Genomic DNA, 20,337 nt, shown 5'->3' on the forward strand with positions numbered 1-20,337 from the left:
CACCCCTAGTTCGTTTCCCAGAGTTAGCAGTCTTTATGTTCTGTCTCCCTTTCTGATATTTCCCACACATTTCTTCTCCCTTCCCTTATTTTCCCTTTATGTATACAATGGAATATTACTCAGCTATTAGAAATGACAAATACCCACCATTTGCTTCAACGTGGATGGAACTGGAGGGTATTATGCTGAGTGAAGTAAGTCAGTCGGAGAAGATTTTTTTCTTTTAATTTTTTGGATATCTGAAGAAACCCAGTTTGGCCAGTACTGTGCTCAGACATGTCCTGACGACCAGAGTTCCCCACTCCATAAGGATAGGATCATAAGTGGAGAAAAGGAGACCTTGACTGCTTTTGTGTGTCCTAGAGACACAGTGTAGCTCACATTCTAATTCCATACTCCTAATCCCAGAGCTACCTCCCTAAACTTTAAAAAAGAACCCGCAGAGAGACCACTGCTGTGAAAATATTAGATTCCTCCTGAAAATCTGCTTCTCCACGATCTGATCCCTGCAAGGTTAGCTTCATTGTTATGGAAAGTAGCAGTTACACATTAAAGATTTTCGGCAGTCCCAAGCTGGGGATGTGTACTGTAGCAGCACCATGGGAAACGCAAATGAAAACAGTCATCAGTTACTGTAGTAATCAAATGTTATTGTGCGAAAGCTTGGGGACAGCCTTGGGAACCCAAGTGTACGGGCTTCAGGATGCGTTCCACAGCTGTGCCCTCAATTCTCATCATGTCTTTCCCCATGGCTTAGGAGAGAACAAACTCATCTGGACACCAGGCTGGCATCTTCATTACCTAGGAGAAAAAACAATCCTGCAAGGATTTCGTCCCCTCCAGCCACCAGTCCTCCCCTGCAGTTTAATTTGCATTTGTATTACTCATTTGGTTGTTATTTATAAAGTGGCAGAGATTAGGTTTCTGAGTAAAGTTGGATTTGGTGCTGAAGTTCATAGCTACTTTTCAAAAACGAAATTTCTTAGGCCCAAATAAGGGAGAATTGTTCCTGGAAAGATGCTGACATGGTTTTAGGATGGAATATTGTTTCTGTGCAAGTCTAACTGTGGTCATTACTCTGCAGTTCTTGGGTACTGGTACTCCATGAGGCTAGAAGCATCATTCTGGAGGTATGATTATAAATGATTGAAAGAGAGCAAGTAATTCTAGAGCTCTCTGTTTTTATTTAAGTAGAAGAGGGAGTTTTGAAATCTGGCTAGTTGGCAGCATCAGAGGAGAAGGACCTTGGCCAAGTCAACCAGTAGATCTCATCCTTAGGTCTGTGCTTCCCAACATTGCCCAAGCTGAGAGATTTGCAAATATCAGATATTCATGTATTAATTTATGGTAGGGGATTCTCTTTTATTGGTTCTTGAGAACTTAAGTCCTGAGCATTGTTTTCTGGAATACAGCTCTATCTGGATGAACTGGAATCCAGGTGTAGGGATTGGACTACATTTGCAGAATATGGGCAAGGAACAGAAGAGTCCTCTTTCAGTGACAAGGAGCCTTTGTCCTCTGCTAGAACAATGTGGAAGCAGCACTCACCTGCACTTGCATTCTGGCTTTCCTCTGTTTCACCTTCACCTGCACATAGATTCCACAATTATTTTGCAATTCCAGAGAATGGTTTTCAGCTTTTCACCAGCAACACTATACTCATGTCCTTCCAGGTTTGTATCCTTAAAGATTTTATTTATTTTATGGGGCAGGGGGTGCAGAAGGAGAGGGAGAGGAAGAGAATCTCAAGCAGACTCTGCACTGAGCATGGAGCCTGAGGTGGGGCTCTATCTTACAACCCTGAGATTCTGACCTCAGAGGAAACCAAGAGTCAGCTGCTTAATTGACTGAGCTACCCAGGTGCACCCCTATGTTTGTATCTTTAGAGGTAGAAAGTTCATGATTATGTACTCACACAAGGTAACTTGGCTGGCTTAATTCTAATACATGGTACCTAGAGGCTTTGAGTTCATTATCATACCTTACTGATTATAGTTTCTACAATTATAAATGAATATCATATTAATAATGATCTTATCTCACAGGGCTGTCCTGGGATCAAAAGAAGTAGTTCTTGGGAAGTGTTAAGTATGTGTGGTATGCAGACTTCATGATGGTACCAATTATCCTCACTTCTTGGTATCAATGTTTTTATGTAGCTCCTCTGATACTCAGTAGGGCCAATATGGGTAAAACTCCAGGGTATGGTGGACATGGTGAGGTTTGATTTCTGAGGCTAGATCACAAAAGACATTGTATTTTCCATCTTGCCTTTTTGGGTTGCTTGCTCAGGAGGAAGTCAGAGGACACTCAAGTAATCCTCATGGAGAAATCCAAGTATGGGAACCCATAGTTGCTGCCAATAACTATGTCAGTGAGACATTTTGGAAATGGATACTTGCAACCTCATAAAAGATCAGCAGAATCACCTAAATAAGCCCTTCCTGAATTTCTGATCCATAGAAACTATAAGATAATATTGGTTTGTTGTCTTAAGTTGCAGATCTTGGGGTAATTTGTTATTTAGCGACATATAACCAATACAGTATAAAGTATTCAACAAATTGTAGAAATTATTATTTCAGTGTAGTCAATTAGATTAAGGTTTCTTTCTGCTCTTGTTCTGATGTGGAAAAAGTGCCAAAATGATCAGAGACACCTGTTCAACTATTTTGCTGTGGGCCATGTCTCTACGTGGTTGATTTGTCCTTCAGGATGCAGTAGTGATTTTCATTAGCTTCATTTATCTTAGTGAATACCTTAATATAGTTATTTGAATATAGCCTGCACCATTTAATTACATAGACACATCAGATTAGCAAACAATTTCAGGATAAAAAATATTTTAGAATGAATGTAAAAGAAACCAGAAATAGAACTTTTTTAAAAAAGATTTTATTTATTTATTCATGAGAGATACAGAGAGAGAGGCAGAAGACACAGGTGGAGGGAGAAGCAGTCTTCATGCAGGGAGCCTGATATGGGACTCGATCCCAGGACCCCAGGATCATGCCCTGAGCTGAAGGCAGGTGCTTAATCACTCAGCCACCCAGGCATCTCTAGAAATAGAACATTTAATGCAAGCCCTTTGTTTCCTTTTGAATGTTCTGAGGCTAAGTTCTCAAAATGGGTCATAATTATGAGACTGGTATATCAGAAACTGAAAGAAATTAAGTTAAAGAATAGCCTTATTGATTTGTATTTCAATTAATACTTAAGCTTTCATAGTTACTTGGAAAATTGGTTTATCTCTGAAGTGTTAACTCAATATTGAGTGAATAGGCAAAAAGTTTTACCCACAAAAAAAGGGAAATATTCTCTGCCTTGGGAGACTGGATTATAGAGAAAACCAGCCCTTGGGATATCTTCCAGCTATAACTTTATGTTTTGTCCAACCCACGCAACAGGGATATTCATAGAAAAGATTCATACAAAGGCTGCAGTAGTGGTAGACTGTGCAATCATGGTGCCATAGGATAATCAGTGGTCTTGAGACAGGAAAATAAGGTTCATTTTTTTAAAAAAGATTTTATTTATTTATTTGAGAGAGAGAGAGAGAGACAGAGAGAGACAGAGATTGGGAGCATGAGCGGGGAAGAGAGGGAGAAGGAGGCTCACTGCTCATCAGGGAGCCCAATGTGGGCCTCAATCCCAGGAGCCCAGGATCATGACCTGAACTGAAGGCAGACTCTTAATTGACTGAGCCACCCAAGCACCCCTAGGTTCATATTCTAATTCAACTTTTTCCCAAATGTGTGGCTTTGAGGAAACTAACTTCTTTATGAGCTTTCTTGTATAAAAATAGTGTAGCAATTGCCTCACAGATCCTTAAGGTTTAAAATAATAGGATATATGTGATTGTGTATATTCCATGCATGGCCTGGCATAGAAACAGAAATTGAAGATGAAAAAAAAAAAGAAATTGAAGATGAATAAAGAGAGAAGTTTGAACTCACCAAAGGAATGACCTTGTGCACATATTTGCCTTTTGAGTAAAAGATTTTTTTTGTTGGGTTTCTTACTATGGAATGTGCAGTTGATGGGAACAGTTTCCCAAGTCTCTTTGTATCCTGACTGGTTCCATGGAGTTTGGTTTTACCTCCATTTGTGTTGCAACAATATCTTACTGTCCTCTGGCCTCTGCTAGTTTATAAAGCTCTTTGGGAGGAGGAGACTACATATTATTTATTTACCATTATTTAAAAAAAAGTTCTTAAGACTTGGCACTGAATAATTATTTGATGAGTAAGTAAATGTCACAGATTTTTAAACTAAACCCTTATTCTCAGAACCATGGACACCGCTATGAAGTTTCTCCAGTCCAAAGGGCATGCAGCAATTGTTAATTTAAAAAAGAAAGAAGGAAAGGAAATGGATGGCAGGTGAAAAGAATGTGAATGTTTCTGTAGAAACATATCACTGTTCTTAGTGACCTTGAACTGAGTGTAATTATGTAGGATTTAATCAATGCAGATGAATAAGCCCTTTATAAAAAGCTTCAAAAGCCTTGTGCTTACGTGAACTGCCATAAGGATTTTTTAATAAATGTGCAGATTGCCCTGGGAAAGGGACTTCCCCTAATAATTAACCTACGCTCTGGATTTTGTTGGCATAAACACTTTGCAGTAGTTAAGGTATATGAAATTTTTTAGGCTGAGCAGGGATATACAAAAGCAGAAGAGAAGGCACTGGCTTGCAGTGATGTACCTCAATGCCAGACATAGAGAGTCAGATGGGGGTTAGGAAATAGGTCCATCTGCAATCATCTCCATAACTTGGTAGTGAAATGTAGAGCATTTTAACTGCTTCAATAGGATGTTGCAAAATGTCAGATAATCATCTAATTCTTTAAAAAAGTAAGTTACATCAATGACAAAACCTTCTCCCTTGCGCAAGTAACTGAAAAGGGCCAAGGTTAAAATATTAATGAAAACATACATGACATCCTCAAAAGCAGTAAAGTGGCATTGCTTTCAGCATTATTTACCGAGGTAGTGGGCCTGGGAATGCAGCTGTCAGCAAAGTGAAGGGACCCAGGAAAAAGAATCTACTGTTTTAGGTTTTTGGTTATTTTTTCCTCCCAAAGGTATTCTTTTAAAAAGAACACTAGTTCTTCAACATGCTCCCCAAAACTATCTTCCAGGTTCAAAGATGTTTGGAGAATATTTAATAATAAAACTGTCCTTTCCAAGAGGTACGATGGATTTTTCTCTCATGTCAGATGGTTTTTTAAAAGCCATCATTGTAAAAGCAACACAGGCTCATTCTAGGAAAAGCAAACAAACAAGCAACAAACAAAAACTCAGAAGAGATTTCTTCCCAGTTGTTGAATTCTGCTCAAGAATAGAAAACAACGGGAAAGGGCCCCCCGGTTTCTTCATATTCCAAGTATAGACTCAGATAGTTGGGGCTTAGGAGTCAGTCAACCTGGAGCAAAATCTGGCTCCTCCCCTACTGATGAGACTTCCTGTAGGTTAAAAGATACTTAACATCTCTGTGACTTAGTTTCCTTTTAAGTGAAAATAGGAAAATAATAATGCCAACTTTATAGAGCATTGCGAGGCTTAAGTGAAATAATACCGGTAAAGATTTTTTTTTTAAAAACTGAACATGTAATGGACCTATTTCTGTGGTAGTACCTGTAGACTTGTCTTATTGTTTTTAGCAGTTGCGTAGGATTTAATTGTATGATATGTAAAAGTTTTACTAGTGATTTTTAAAATGTCATTTAGAGTGGAATAGGTTTTTTAAAGCATGACATAAAAATCCAACAGCATAAAAGAAATAATTTAAATACACACGAATGAATGTTTACGAGCAGGAAGAAACCTCATGAACCATATTAGAAGACAAATGACAAAATAGGAAGAAAACTATAATTCATATAAAAAGACTTAACTATTTAAAATGTAAAGAACTTTTCCAAATAAATGAGATTAACCCAATAAAATGAAAAAAGACCAAATATCTCTGAAATAAACACACGCACACACACACACACACACTGCCAATTTGCAAATCGAGAACCACAAAACTGTCCTTTTCCTATAAAATTAGCAAATCTTAGAAGGATCTTAATAGGCAAAGGTTATCAAATATGCAAGAAAATGGGAATTTTAATGCACTCTTTGCGGATGTAAGTTTTATTCTTTTTGTTGGAGTGCAAAAATGGATTTGAATTAAAATTTAAAAAGTGAATATGCCATTCGAACGAAGAATTCCACGTCTGAGGTGTTACTCATCTACTGATAGGCTTGTGCAGATGCAGAAAGATTTATGTGTAAGCATTTTGCAGCATGTTTTGGACTCCTGAAGAACTGGACACAGATTATGGAAGGTTCTGAAAAGTCTTGTCACTCACCAGCTCTTTTCCACTGGCTCTACAAAGTGCAGGGGCACGGGACCCTGAGCACTCCCAGACACTGCTCTCCCGAGAAGCAGAAGCCCGAAGTAGCTTGTAGAGGGGGAAGGACTTCCAGCTCCCAGGACCCAGGCTAAGATCCACTGCTTCTGGGGGAGCGAGGGAAGACACAGCTGGCTACCTGGGGGAGGGACAGATGACTCCTGCCTCGGGGCAGTGGGGGAGGGACAAGAATGCTGAGAAAGTCCCACCCATAAGGCCCTGTTGCCCTTGCTTCCATTGAGGCTCCCCACCATGTCACCAGCACCAGTAAGCTCCTGCTGGGCATGGGCAGGGAGAGAAGAGCCACCTGGCAGGCAGAAGGGCAGGGGTGCCTGAAGGGGGTGGAAGGGGCCTGGACCCAAACCTGGAGCCCCTTAAGATCTGCACCAAGTGCCAAATAACAGCAGCCAGAGGGATGAGGGTGTATGGAGCCCTGAAGATAACCTAGCATCAGAAAACTCCATCTCTGTTCAACTTCTAACCAGACTGACCCAGTCCCTACCCCCACAGACTGGACACAGGTGAAGAAAGAAACAAGGAATTTTGCAGATGCGCCAACAGAAATGATCCAAACTGGAACCCAGTGAGAAACAAGAGGAAACAAAAAGGAACAAGGGCTATCCCTGAATGTTGGCTTGGGATCTAAGAATTTAAGATGATTTTATTAAGTCATATGCCTGATAAATAATTCTTTCTACCTTGGCATGGTTCCCCAATTTTGTTTTGGAGCTGTTTTCATGTTGAATGATGGCATCAGACAGATGTCCCGTCGATGAGTTCCTAACACCTTATGGGAGGAGTTGCAAATTCCCAAGTTCCTTTAAAACAAGGTGAAACCCAACATAATGAATTGAACAGAAAGTTTGGTAACTTTTATCTCTAATCTCTGCTGTGACTGATGCCCACAGCAAGAAAATAATGGTTTCTCACCAACTGTGACTCTATATCATTTTCCTTTAGAGTTTTATTGTACAAACGGGGAATAGGTGTACAATCTTCTGTAGAGCCATTTTCCTTTATTAGATCATTTATTCTAGAACCTACAACCATTTTTGCTTTTGTTTCCCCTAAATACTTGGGAGGAAGCAATAAATCATTCCTACTGTGAGTGATGAAACTAAGGTTGAAAGAGGTTGTAAATATTTTATGTTAAAGAGAGACGGCAGGAGGGTGATCCCTTAATTTGTTGTCTTTGACTAAACTGTGGGACTGTTCAATTTTTCGTCTGAGTAACTTATTTTTTCCCTGGGTCAATGACTACTTGCAGACAAGAGAAAGTCTATACCTGCTCAAGGAAAAGATCTGATCTGAATACTGAAATACTATCGATACATGTAGAGATATAGGTCTCCTGTTTATAGTTGATATTTTCTACATTGAAGATGAAACAGCTGCCAATTCAAAATTGCAGCCCTCCAGCAAAGCCCCCCGGCATTATAAAAACACCTTACACTCCTGGGACTCTCCAGCAGTCAGCATTGGCATTCACCTTTCTTCTTGCATTTTATTATAAACGTTTTTGACCAGGATTTATAATATGGAAGCAAGAATTCACCTGTTCCCTGTCGCCAAACATCACACTGATTGAGAAGACTGAGGAAAATCAGAGCTGAAACTTGGTCTCTGAAGAATGATTTTCCTGGAAAGGATCCAAACCCATCATCTCTACCAGCCATGTGGTATAGAGGTAGTGCTTACATATCTATACAAGCCTGGGTTTAGATTTCTGGGTCCCCGGTTTCCTAGCAAGAAGACCTAGAGCCAGTTATCTGGTGTCTGTGAGCCTAAGTTTCTCATATTTGAAACTGGGGTAAGATGTACATCTTACTGAGTTGTGGCGAGGGTTATAGGAAGTGTCACGTGGGTATCTTTTGGTGCAATCCTTGGGTCAAATATTTATCTGGTATTGGAGTAAAGGACTGAGTTGATGTTCTAGCCTCAAGATTAGGCATGCCCACCATGTTATAAAAGGTGCTTGGCCAGGGAGTGGGATAGGTCAAACGCAGTGGGGAGGATGAGAGCCAGCATGGCTGAAGAGTCTGGTGGCGGGAAGTAAGTGATTGTGTGGTTGTCCACCAACTTCAGAGAGGTCTGATAGGAGAAGGCAGGGCCCAGACAAAGGATGGTGTTCCGAAACATCAGAGTGGTGTCTGGAAATCATGGTAAGAAGAAAGTAGTGAACTGCAGTCTCGCTGGGGAAGAGTACAGAGGAAGCCACCCTGGCAGCAACAATGTTGGCCGCTAGTAGGGGATCTTATGTCATTGTAGCACAAGAAAAAGGGACTAATCAGTTCCTACCAGTGGGGTCCAGGTAAAATCCGGGCTGAACTAACATTCTTTAAGTGAGGAGTATGAGGCTTGAGTCAGGGCGAGGCTGCCTGGGGGATTTAAGTGACTCCCCTAAGGTGGCAGGAATAAGATGGAGCCCTGCAGAGAACCGAGCAGGTGTTGCATATCTTGGCCTTGCACACCCCAGTCTGAATAATATTGTGTTGTCCTGCCAGAAGCCAGGAGCTGTCACACTTCTCATGTTCCTTGCACTGCTGAAAACATGTTCTCCGCTAGATATGGATATCCATCAATAATGGCCGATGGGTGGGTTATGATTGGGTGGGTTCAGCATAATTCTCCAACAGAATCCTCCATCTATATGACGCTTCTTTTCCAGTTCTGTTGGTCTCCTTGGAAATCCTTCTCTATAGGCAGGGCCTTCCCCAGTTCTGCGCAGAGGGATGAATTTGCAAATAGCAGTAGACTTTTCTGGCAGAGCGAGAAACAGGGTTTGCCTGTTTCTCCTCAGATGCTATTTGCTTAGAAAGCTGGTTGGAGGGTACCCCACTGGAGAGCTGCCTTCTGTGGGCACGGGAGAGCCATCCCGGGCCCTCACTTCTTTGAGAGTCATATGGCTAGAGGACTGCTCGAATGGACTGCGTGCCAGAACTTAGACCCTTGTTTCCAACTCCGAATCTGGTGATCTAAGTTCTGTATCACAGATTTTAATATGGCTGTTCTCCAGAGATGTATGATTAAAATTCGAAACGCACGCAAATATCATGTAAGTCAAGAGAAGGAAGTTTTTTTCTTTGAAAAATAAAAAGATCTATCACGTATGTATCTTATGGTTGCAATAATAGCTATACTAATGTTTATGTCAAATTTCAAGGAAGAACAAATAACTTAGCTAATGGCCTGTAACAAAGAGTCTCCCAGTGTGAAATACAATAGGACGTGTTAGTTCGTGATGTAGGCTACCTGGGGAAAAATGGATTTTGAGTTACCTGGGATGAGCTGATCTATTTGTTTTTATAGCAGGAGAATAACAGTTGTTTTGAATTTAACATGCGTTAAAACCAATAACCTATAAAGTTTTACTTTGTGGGTGTAAAGTCTTAGCAATAGGATGCCTTGGTGTATTTATGACCTTCAACTGCTACAGATCAATTTGTGTGTGTGTGTGTGTGCATGTGTGTGCACACTATACCTAGGTGTTAGGTATGTTTGAGAAGGGGATTACTCTTCACCTACTTGGGTGATTAAATTGAGTCAAATCACAGAGCTTTATTTCTAGACTCTAGGCATTCCAAGGTGACCATTTTTAAATTTAAAAATATCAACTTTAGAGATATTATAAAATTTATTTTATGGATTCATTTCAACTTGAATAATGGCATATGAGTGACTTATGTGCTTTGAGTCACATATTTAAGAAGGCCAAACTTGTGAAGTATCAAAAAAGAAAAATATTGGGACACCTGGGTGTCAGCAGTTAAATGTCTGCCTTTGGCTCAGGTCGTGATCCTGGGGTCCTGGGAATCGAGTTACACACCAGTATCCTTGCCGGGAGCCTGCTTCTCCCTCTGCCTGTGTCTCTGCCTCTCTCTGTGTGTCTCTCATGATTAAATAGATAAAGTCTTTAAAAGAAAGCCAAAAACAAAAAAGAAAAATATCACCCTCACTTCCTTTCTAGGCATGATCTTGGTGATATAAAGCTGGGCTCTCAAAACAGTATCTCCAACACTATTTTTAGTACATTCAGGAAAGGGTGCTATGTAGCATTCACTTTTTTATTTTTTGTGTTCATTAACCAGTGCACAAAAGAGAGGTTATTCTCACCTGAAATGATACTTCATATATATAGCTTTTAGATTTTTTTTCTGATAACTGAATTTAGTTTATCAACGGAATCCAAAGTTTTGCTACTGGTTAAACTTTGACAAGGTAATGCAATGGGGATTTTTTCTTCCCAGAGTTCCCTTGGCTGCTATTGGGTCCTACAGACTGGTTGAATATGGATTAAATGGATTTTGGGGTTAGAAAGCCAACCAAGGGGCACTGATTAGCCTAGTAATCTTCTCAGTACTTGTTCACAGATACAATCCATATCTTGGTCAAGAGGTAACTAGGACTGTGCTCACCTGGGAAAGAGTTCTAGTACTGTACTGTACTTGCAACTTTTAATCAAGTTGGTGAAAAGCTTGGCATTGTGGAAGATAATCTTTGACATATGCCTATAATATCCTCTGTATTTTAAAAGTTTAAAATAATTTTACTGAGCTATGTCCTGGAGTTCACCAGTCTAGATCACTTTTTTTTTTTTTTTCAGTTACCACATGCTCTTCCAAACTTGGATCCAAACTTCCTTTTATTTTAGGAAAATTATTTTTTAATCTCTAAATTTAAATATAAGTTCTCTTTTCTTTTTCTTTTCTTTTCCTTCCTTCCTTTTTATCTTTCTTTTTTTTTTTCCTTTGGTTTTAAGCCACTGGAAGGGGACTGGGGCTTTGATAATACTTTGAAGCATACTGTTCAATTGATCATCATGTGTATCTCCCCATCCTCCTCACCTATCCACTCTTTAAATCCAGTTCTGAATACTACTGATTCCTTTCATAAACTACCAGAGCAGTCTACATTCTGGAGACAGTGTATTGATCCATGTTAGTGTAATTATTCTGCCTATGATGATCTACACCAATTCTAATATTGAGTTATATTTGAGGCACTTCTATGATAGGGGATACCTAGGGCCTCTGAGACTCAGATATAATGCTAATGATTAAAAATTATTTAATATGACCTCTAAAATCAGTAATCTGTGACAGAGCCATTTTTCTAGAAGAGCTTTTCCTAAAAGGTCTAGAATCTTAGAAGACTGGACTGGGCTGCTTCTCTTCTCCATAATTTTCATCATGTCTATGGGCATGTAGCACCTTACTGCTAGCCAGTGGTATGCTGGTAAATGTTTAACAATGGGTTTTAAGAGAGGAAAAACAAAATCAAAGCAACCCCCCCCCCCCAAAAAAAATCCCAAATTTATAGCATTTGGCAGCTTCTGTGGTATAGATACTTTAACTATGACTGGTTTCAAGTTACCAATGTGATACTACTGAACCCTGATAACCACTGAACCCTGATAGTTGGCTCAAGCAGGTGCAAGAGCAGGTGTGAGAAGGCTCCAGTACAACGCTGCTCCTAGCCTGAAACCTTTACTTCTGACCTCTGCTTTCTGGTTCAAGTGCTGAAGAACTACTGAGGTTGAAGTGATTCAAACTCAGTTTCCCTAGATCCAACTCTGGGAAACTTGTCAGCTGAAGTGGAGGAAGCTGTATTCTGTTGTCTCTGTGTGGTGGTATAAATGCATGAAATATTATATAGCAGAAAGTTAACTATATACGCTTCCCAGTTAATTTCAGCAACTGAAGTCTGGGGTTAGCACCAATTATTGTTGTCAGTCAAAGCCATTAGTTCTCAGCCGAGGATGATTTTGCTGCCTGGAAAACATTTGGCAACGTCTGGAGACATTTTGGTTGTCCTAACCGGGGAGAAGGTGCTATGGCATCTAGTGGTAAAAGTCAGAGATTTTTCTAACATTCCATAATGCACATGACAATTCCCCCAACAAAGAGTTATCTGGCTGCAAAATGTTAATCATGGTGAGGTCAGAACCCCTTGTCTGGTTAGATCCAAATACACCAAAGAATTAGTGTATACTGCAGCCTTCACTCCACTTCTGCTTGGAATTTGCTTCCTTGTACTCCATACAGAGGATATTTAATGCAGAGATACTTAGTTCTGTTACATCTTGCCATGGAATGTGGGCAAAATTTTATTTAAGGAAATGTTTGGATACCAATATTCAGTACAATGTGGCTTGATTCTTTTACTATTGTTGCCTGAAGCTCTGCCTGTAGTTGAACTGCTCAGTTTTAGTGGAGGAGCCCAGAGATGCTTCCAAATGGGCAGGGACCTAGTTGCATGGGAGATTGCAGTGACTTCAGGCTATGTGACCGTTGAGTAATTTCATTGCCTGACCTCAGTGTCTCTCCATCTTTTCTAACACCAGGATGATTTCCTGGGTTTTTGTAGCTGGCCCTTATGTGTTTGCTATGCCACATCTACAAGAAATTTGGAGAAAGGCTTGCCCAAGTGTCCTTGATATCTTTAGAGTAACAGCCAGCTTGTCAACAGTGTGTATCATAGCCAAGGTTGTGGCCTTGGTCACCTTCTCTGTGTCTTTTAAATTTGCATAACTTACTTTGTATGCATTTCCACTTGGCTAAACTGCATTAGAAGAGAGAACTCCCAAGGACCCTTAGGCAGTTCAGGAGAACTAGGGCAGTAAAAACCTCTTGGTTTCGTTTAGTAGCTTTCCTAATTTTAGCATTTAAAGATCTAGTCCTGGACCATTTCCTCACACCATAGTCAAAAATAGACTCAAAACATGGGGAAAAAAACTAGCATTATTTACCAAAACATGGAAACAACCTGAGTGTCCATCCAATGGATGAAAGGATAAAGAAGATGTAATGTATAAAGGAATGGTATTCATCCGTAGAAAGAAAGAGAGCTTATATTTTTATCTTAAGTTTATCTTTCTAGAGATTGGTACTATTTGGGCCAATGAGGAATAGAGAAATGTTTGTGGAGGCTTTGGCGGAAGAGGCTTCTTTACATCTAGGGAGAACCATGGGAAAGAATCTTTCCTGCCAGATGTAAACCAGTAAATATATAGCTTAATTTACTTCTGGCATCTATCTTGCGGCCTGGGGTAAAACCAGCTTTAAGGGGATCCCTGGGTGGCGCAGCGGTTTGGTGCCTGCCTTTGGCCCAGGGCGCGATCCTGGAGACCCAGGATCGAATCCCACGTCAGGCTCCCGGTGCATGGAGCCTGCTTCTCCCTCTGCTTGTGTCTCTGCCTCTCTCTCTCTCTCTCTGTGACTATCATAAATAAATAAAAAAAAAAATTAAAAAAAAAAAGAAAAAAAATAAATTGCCTATAACTCTGCACTTTAGTCCTTGATGATGCTATTTCGCTGCTGGATGGATCCTCTTCATCCTGAACTTATACAAATAGGGGCCAGTGACTTAGCCAGAGTGGCTTTGAGTTTGATTTTTTTTTTTTTACATGTTGCCAAATGCATGGACAATGGCACATATGTTTGAAAAAGTTGTGTTTTTGTGGATTTCCAGTAGATGACAATGTGAGTTCCCATAATCTTCTCTATTCCTCGTGTAAACATCTAATAATTAAGGTGAGAGATGACAATTGGTTAGTAAAACTGATAAACATCTCTCCAGACCAGAAACTGAAGAGAGACACAGAGTGGGGAATAGGTTCTGAAGCTAGCAAAAATTTTTGAGTCCCATGCTTTTTCAGGGATAGGGGAGATTTTTAGCATTCATTCCATTTTTCCAATAATTATTGGATTAATACAGTTTTCATGATTCTTCTTGAAATATAAAATTTGTATAAAATATCCCATTTTTATCTAAGTCTCTAAGCTTATTATCATAGAGTTGTTCATAATATTCTTTTATTCTTTTATGTCTCAAGTTATATCTAACATATCTAGTTTGGTACTTTTTCATTCCCAATACAGTTTATTTTACATGGACCTCTCTCTTTTTTTTAATTCCTCAGACTCACTTGATGCCTATTTTATTAGTGTTTTCAAGGAATATTTTTGACATAATTAGGGAAATTTTAATATGGACTGCATATTAGGTGATTTACAGAATTACTCTTAATTAGTTTAGCCATGAAGATGCTATCCTGGTTATGTGAGAGAATATTTTTATATGTGATATATCACAATTTTGGAGAGGGAGGGAAAGAGGATGAGGGAGAGAATGAGAGAACAGAGGCAAATGGGGCAAATGTTTACAAGGTTCAATGCAGAATCCAAATTAGTATGTATTGTATTTGCAAATAACTAATAAAGTCCATCTTGAAAATGCTACTGGTACAATATTATAAGACATTCATGAAAGGATCTTTTACTATTCATTCCACGATTCTTTAGGGTGAATTTTAGCTGTCTGCAACAACCCCAAATAGCAGTGATTTAACTAAGAGAGGGGTTCATTTATCTCTCATGTCAACGACATCCAGGAGCTTGTAGCTTAGAGCCATTCTGGTTGCTTCACTAGCATTTCTGTCTTCTTGCTTCATCATTTTAAACATAAACCATATAACTGACCATTGCTGCATGAGCTTCAGGGATCACATGAACATCCTGGACAATAGGAAGGAGTAAGAGACAAATTTGGATATATTCTCCTCTAACGATCACTTCTTGAGGCCAATCCTGCCTAGATCCCAATGTCCAGCACGTAGTCAATTATATGGTCAAGACACTTATTTGCAAGGAAACCTGGCAAATGTAGTTTTATTCTCAGCTAAAATGTACCTGGTCAGTAACCAGGCCTATTACTGAGGAAGATGATGAGAAATAACACTGGAGTATGCACTAGCAGTTTCCCCCTGAGATTGTCATGAGTGTTAGGGAGGCCTGGGGAATGTCTTCTACCTAACGTGCCATGTGCTCTCATGTTTCTGGCATTGATGCTAAATCAGTCATCTTGTTTTGAGAACCAAAGAGGAGGGAAGTTATCCCAGTTTGACGATCCAATTTTCTGGTGTACCTGTTGTGATCTCTTTCAGACTCTTCTATTTCACAAACCAAGAGGCCACATAAATCCTTGCAGCCTTGAAGATTGTCAGAAAACCGATGGTTATTATAAATAGGAATGTTTTCGATATCATGAGAGGGGACTTAGTTTCCTTTCCATCATTTTCTCTTATTTAGTGTTTCTTTCATTTAATCTCTTTCATTTCTTTTGCTTTCTTCCTTAGAGAGTCTGTTCCAGATTCCCTTGTCGCCATGTCTTCCACTCGCTCCTGTCAAGCCTTCCTGCACTGGAAAAGTCCACTATCACAGCACATCATAATGTGGAATCCACTTGTGCAATGCTTTATCCTGATTTTGTAGATTATGTCGATGTCAGTATCCTGTATTCTTCCCTTCCTAATAAAGGAGTAAATGTTTTATGTTTTAAGTCATTAGGTTTTTTTGCATATCCTAGGAGAAAAACCAAATGATGTGTGGTGAGGAAAAATATTGACTGTTATCTGAATAGCTACTATACTGTTTCCTTCAGATAAAATACATTCTAGGTCAGGCTTCCAGCCGCAGATTGAAAAATTCCCCCAAAGATTAATAAGGATTTAGCTGTCCAGAACTGCAGTGTGGTGTATACCTGTTTGTCACGGGTGTTTGTTTCAGTTTATACCCCATTGGGCTGCAGGTTTCTATCACTGTCCATGGCACTACTTTTCTCGATTTCACTTGTTCTCACTGATAAAGGACTCTGGTTACAAAAAGGAGTGCTCCTAATTGATTGGCTAAGGAAAGGTGTTAGAGGCCCCGATAAGTTAGGGTGTTTCTTGATGTTTTACTGTACCTCCTGGGTGTTATAGGATCTCTCTCTCTATTTTTTAATTCCTTAGAGTCAACTCACAGAGCAAATTAAAAAATAATTAATTGATTTTGTTCTTATTAATAGGAAAGCCACAATTTGGGTAACACTATGTGCTTTTCTTTTTTTTTTTTAATTTTTATTTATTTATGATAGTCACACAGAGAGAGAGAGAGAGGCAGAGACACAGGCAGAGGGAGAAGCAGGCTCCATGCACCGGGAGCCTGACGTGGGATTCGATCCCGAGTCTCCAGGATCGCACCCTGGGCCAAAGGCAGGCGCCAAACCGCTGCGCCACCCAGGGATCCCCGCTATGTGCTTTTCAAAGAGTTTTTGTGCCTATTCTATTTCATATTTTCATAAACATAGATGCCATTGTCACTATTTGGCAGGGAAATAAACAGCCAAAGAGGTTAAGTGGTTTATCTACGGGTGACTGTGTGTTTTAGTTTATGCCTGTTTTTCTGATGTTAGTGCCCTCTTTTACTCTCAGATGTGCCCATATTTGGACAATAAACAAGTCACCTTATTTCTCTGGGACTGGATCCCAACCTCCTAACTGCCAGTGTATCTACCTAGGTAATGGGATGTAGGTACTTTTGGTAATTACTCTCCTAGCCTCAGGGTCGTGATCTTTATACTTGCCAGGACAGGAGAGGAAGGAGAAGCCCTATGGTCATAATTTTTAATTGTTTTTATGGAAGATTTTGCGCTATTTTCATTCAGCCACTCTTGTAATAATGCATGTCTTGAGGAGGCAATTTCATAAGTGCACTAAAAAAGACTGGTTGGTAATCTAGAGACTTAATATACATAATTCAACGTTGAGTTCATTAAGCTCAAAATAGCGAAAACATACACTGATTTAATTTTATATGTTTTGCAAACTTTGTTTTTATTTATGCTGTTACAGATTGGATTTGAGGCATTGAGATGAGGAAGAAGCAACATGTAACTTGTTATAAAGAACGGGAACTAAGCTTATTAATTTTGTTCATTGCTTTGTCTCCAGCAACTAGCTCAGTGCCTGATGTGGCATAGAGTAGACACTCGATAAATATTTGTTAAATGACTGAGTGAGTAAATGAATGCATAAACAATGCTTTTCTAGGGACTTAACAATACAAACTTATTTTGGGCATAGATTATTCACAAGGAGATGCAAAAGAATTACTATGTAAATTAGACAACAACAAATGTGAACACTTTGAATTTAGTGAAATATTAGGTCTTATAAATTTGGAGAGTATCTGATATTAGAACCCCCTTTCTAGTAGAGCTATGTCAATCTTTCCACCATAGTAATTTCTGATGCTTTGAAAATAGAAATGTGGAATAGTTATTTTATATTGGTGTAGTTGCACATTTGAATAAACAAGATAACAATTCAAATTGCATATAAATGTTCATAATGCTTGTAAAACACAACACTTTAGTTGAAATTTTGTATGGTCAGTGTTATGTTTTGTTTTTTAAAGAGCTCGAATAGCATGAGGAATCTTTTAATTACAGTGTTCCTCATGGTATCACAGCCAAAGGCATATGGAAAGAATAGGCTTGAATAATCATAAAACACTCAACAGTAAAATTATTTTGTTGTTTCAGGGAGAATGCTAGGGGTAATACTTTTAAAAATTGACTCTAAAAATAAAAGAGAAAGTAAAATGTCTGGTCTGACATTGCTGCATGTTTTATCAACACAGGTTCATTATATGTGTGTGCTTATCTAAATGTTTCTGTAAAAGGAATAAAGACATAAATGCCATAATGACCTTTTTATACATTTTATTCCTTTCTTCCCCAATTATCTCATGTTTGATTAGAACCCAGGCATAATTTCATGTGCATATGCTGTTGGAAATGAGCCAATGATGGGTGTGACAGTGAGTGTTTGTAGAGTCATATCTTTTTTTTTAAAGATTTTATTTATTTATTCATTCGTGAGAGACACAGAGAGAGAGAGAGGCACAAGCACAGGCAGAGGGATAAGCAACCTCCATGCAGGAAGCCCAACATGGGACTCGATCCCAGGTCTCCAGGACCACACCCTGGGTACAAGGCGGTGCTAAACCACTGAGCCACCCAGGCTGCCCAGTAGGGTCATATCTATGTGCTAAAAGTGTGTTTAGAGATTGCGCAGTTGAACTTTCCCAAAGCTTTGTAGAGTAGTTCCTCTGCTAGTACATGTGCAACCGATGCTTTCCTTCCTTTATCAGAAATATTTGCAAAGACTTTTGGCTGCTTTCTCTGTCTCAAAGCATATGGATGTGTGGATTCAGTAAATGGAGCCACATGTTTTAATTTGGGTCCCTTTGATGGAGAAATATGTGTTTTCTGTAGTAATCTGTACCTACAGTTTTGTTAGTCAAATCCTGTGTCCTTTTGGGCTGAATTCATGGCTTAGAAAGAGTGACAGGACTGAATCTGGAAGCAATCACCATGGCAACTTGTCATAGTAGGCCAAGTAAATGGCCCTTAAATATGTCCACATCCTAATCTCTGGAAGATGTGAATGTTACCTTATTGGGCAAAGGGAAATTTGCAGATGTGATTAAATTACCGTTAAATCTTGAGGAGAGGAGATGATTATTCACTTGGACCCATACAATCATAATGGTCCCTATCAGAGGGATGCAGGAGGAGCCAGAGTCCAAGAAGAAGGCTGCGAGGTGATGAAAACCCAGACCAGGCAGTGAACTTTGAAAGTGGAGCAAGGTGGCCACAAGCCAAGGAATGCAGACCGCCACTATGGACTGAGAAGAATTGAGAGAAAACGTTCTCATGACAGCCTCCAGAAGTAACCAGTGCAACTGATACCTTGACTCTAGTCTTGTGAGACCATGTTGGACTTTTGACCTCCAGAAATGTAAGAGAATACATTTGTGTTGTTTTCAGCCACTAGGTGAAGTTAATTTGTTATAGTGACAGCAGAAAATTAATACCATTTGGTTAGGGCAGAGATGATGTATGGAGCAAAGGCAGTGTCCTGGGCTGGCCAGATGTTGAGAAAAAGCTCTTTTCCATTGAGTGGCAAAGCCCTGACCCCTTGGGGGTTGATTATTTTCTCTCTGCTTTCGCTTAGAATTGAGAGCCATTGGTGACTTTGGGATAATCGTCACAGCTGTCATCGCAGTAGCAGCTTCTTCCTGAATTCCTAAAGGACAGCCACAGGCTGACACATCCATATGCATTATCTTCCATATTGTATTATTGTCCTCCTCCAATCTTTTAAAGTGAGGAATTAAGGCTTATTAAAGAAATAAAGTAACTTGCCAAAGGCCTTACTGCTAAGAATGGGCAACATCTGGATTTTCTTTTTCTTTTTCTTTTTACATTTTTTAAATTTAAATTCAATTTTCCAATATATATTTCTAACCCTTCTTACGCTGCTGATGCATTCTCCTCAGCTTCTATGGTGGGTTCAGGCAGAGCTGAGTCCTCAGCTGGCATCTTGTTCCCAGACCACCACTCTTCCCAAAGCCCGTGACTTGTGCCACGAGAAGGGTTTTTTTTTTTTTTCCCCTCGGGGAAGAGGCTTTCCAGATGGGTAAATTGAGCAGGAATAATAAGAACATGGTCCAGGATGACCCCTCTGCTTCTAAAGGACACACAGACCAAGTCTATTGGAAAGTCGGGGGAAAATAAGGTGGGATGGACAGAGCAAGGCACCCCTCTCTAGAAGTATCACACTTTCATCATTGTGCTCTGAAGTGTCTCCAGGAAGGATACATTCATTTTCTATGCCCTACTTCCAGAAGGCTAGCATCATCTCTTACCTAGAGAGTGCTGTAAAACGAAAGTGGCTTTAAATATATCAAACTAATAATAACTGCTGTAATTTATAAGGACCCGGCTGTATATGGAAAATATACTCTGTGTGGTCCATATGTTATCTACTGAAACCTTCAAAATAACTCTGTGAGGTATGTTCACCTTCTTTTTGTAGAGACAGAAACTGAAATCCATTCAATAGTCACGACAGCCCTTGTTTCTCAAAGCATGAAACAGATCGTTTGCTCAGAACGATGCAACAAACATCTGGCAAAGGTGAGATGCACGGGTTTCCAGTCTCTGAGTGCGTTGCTTCCCCTGCTACATAAGCTCACGCATGTTCAAAGGACAAAAGCGGGAAGGCAAGTAGGATTTTGGAGGACCTGGGCTTGAATGCCATATCT

The 20,337-nt window shown here is 39.7% G+C and overlaps 1 long non-coding RNA gene across 5 annotated transcripts in view; it reads left to right on the top strand.

Moving 5' to 3' along the window:
* Nucleotides 1-15,734, top strand: part of LOC144312466 (uncharacterized) — a 28,868-nt gene extending 13,134 nt beyond the window's left edge. For all 5 annotated transcript variants that reach the window (XR_013377943.1, XR_013377942.1, XR_013377947.1 and 2 more), the window contains one exon: nucleotides 15,540-15,734. This is a non-coding gene — a long non-coding RNA (uncharacterized LOC144312466). The remainder of the gene's footprint in view (nucleotides 1-15,539) is intronic.
* Nucleotides 15,735-20,337: the final 4,603 nt, after the last annotated feature.

Source organism: Canis aureus, chromosome 4, assembly GCF_053574225.1.
Source record: "Canis aureus isolate CA01 chromosome 4, VMU_Caureus_v.1.0, whole genome shotgun sequence".
NCBI lineage: Eukaryota > Metazoa > Chordata > Mammalia > Carnivora > Canidae > Canis > Canis aureus.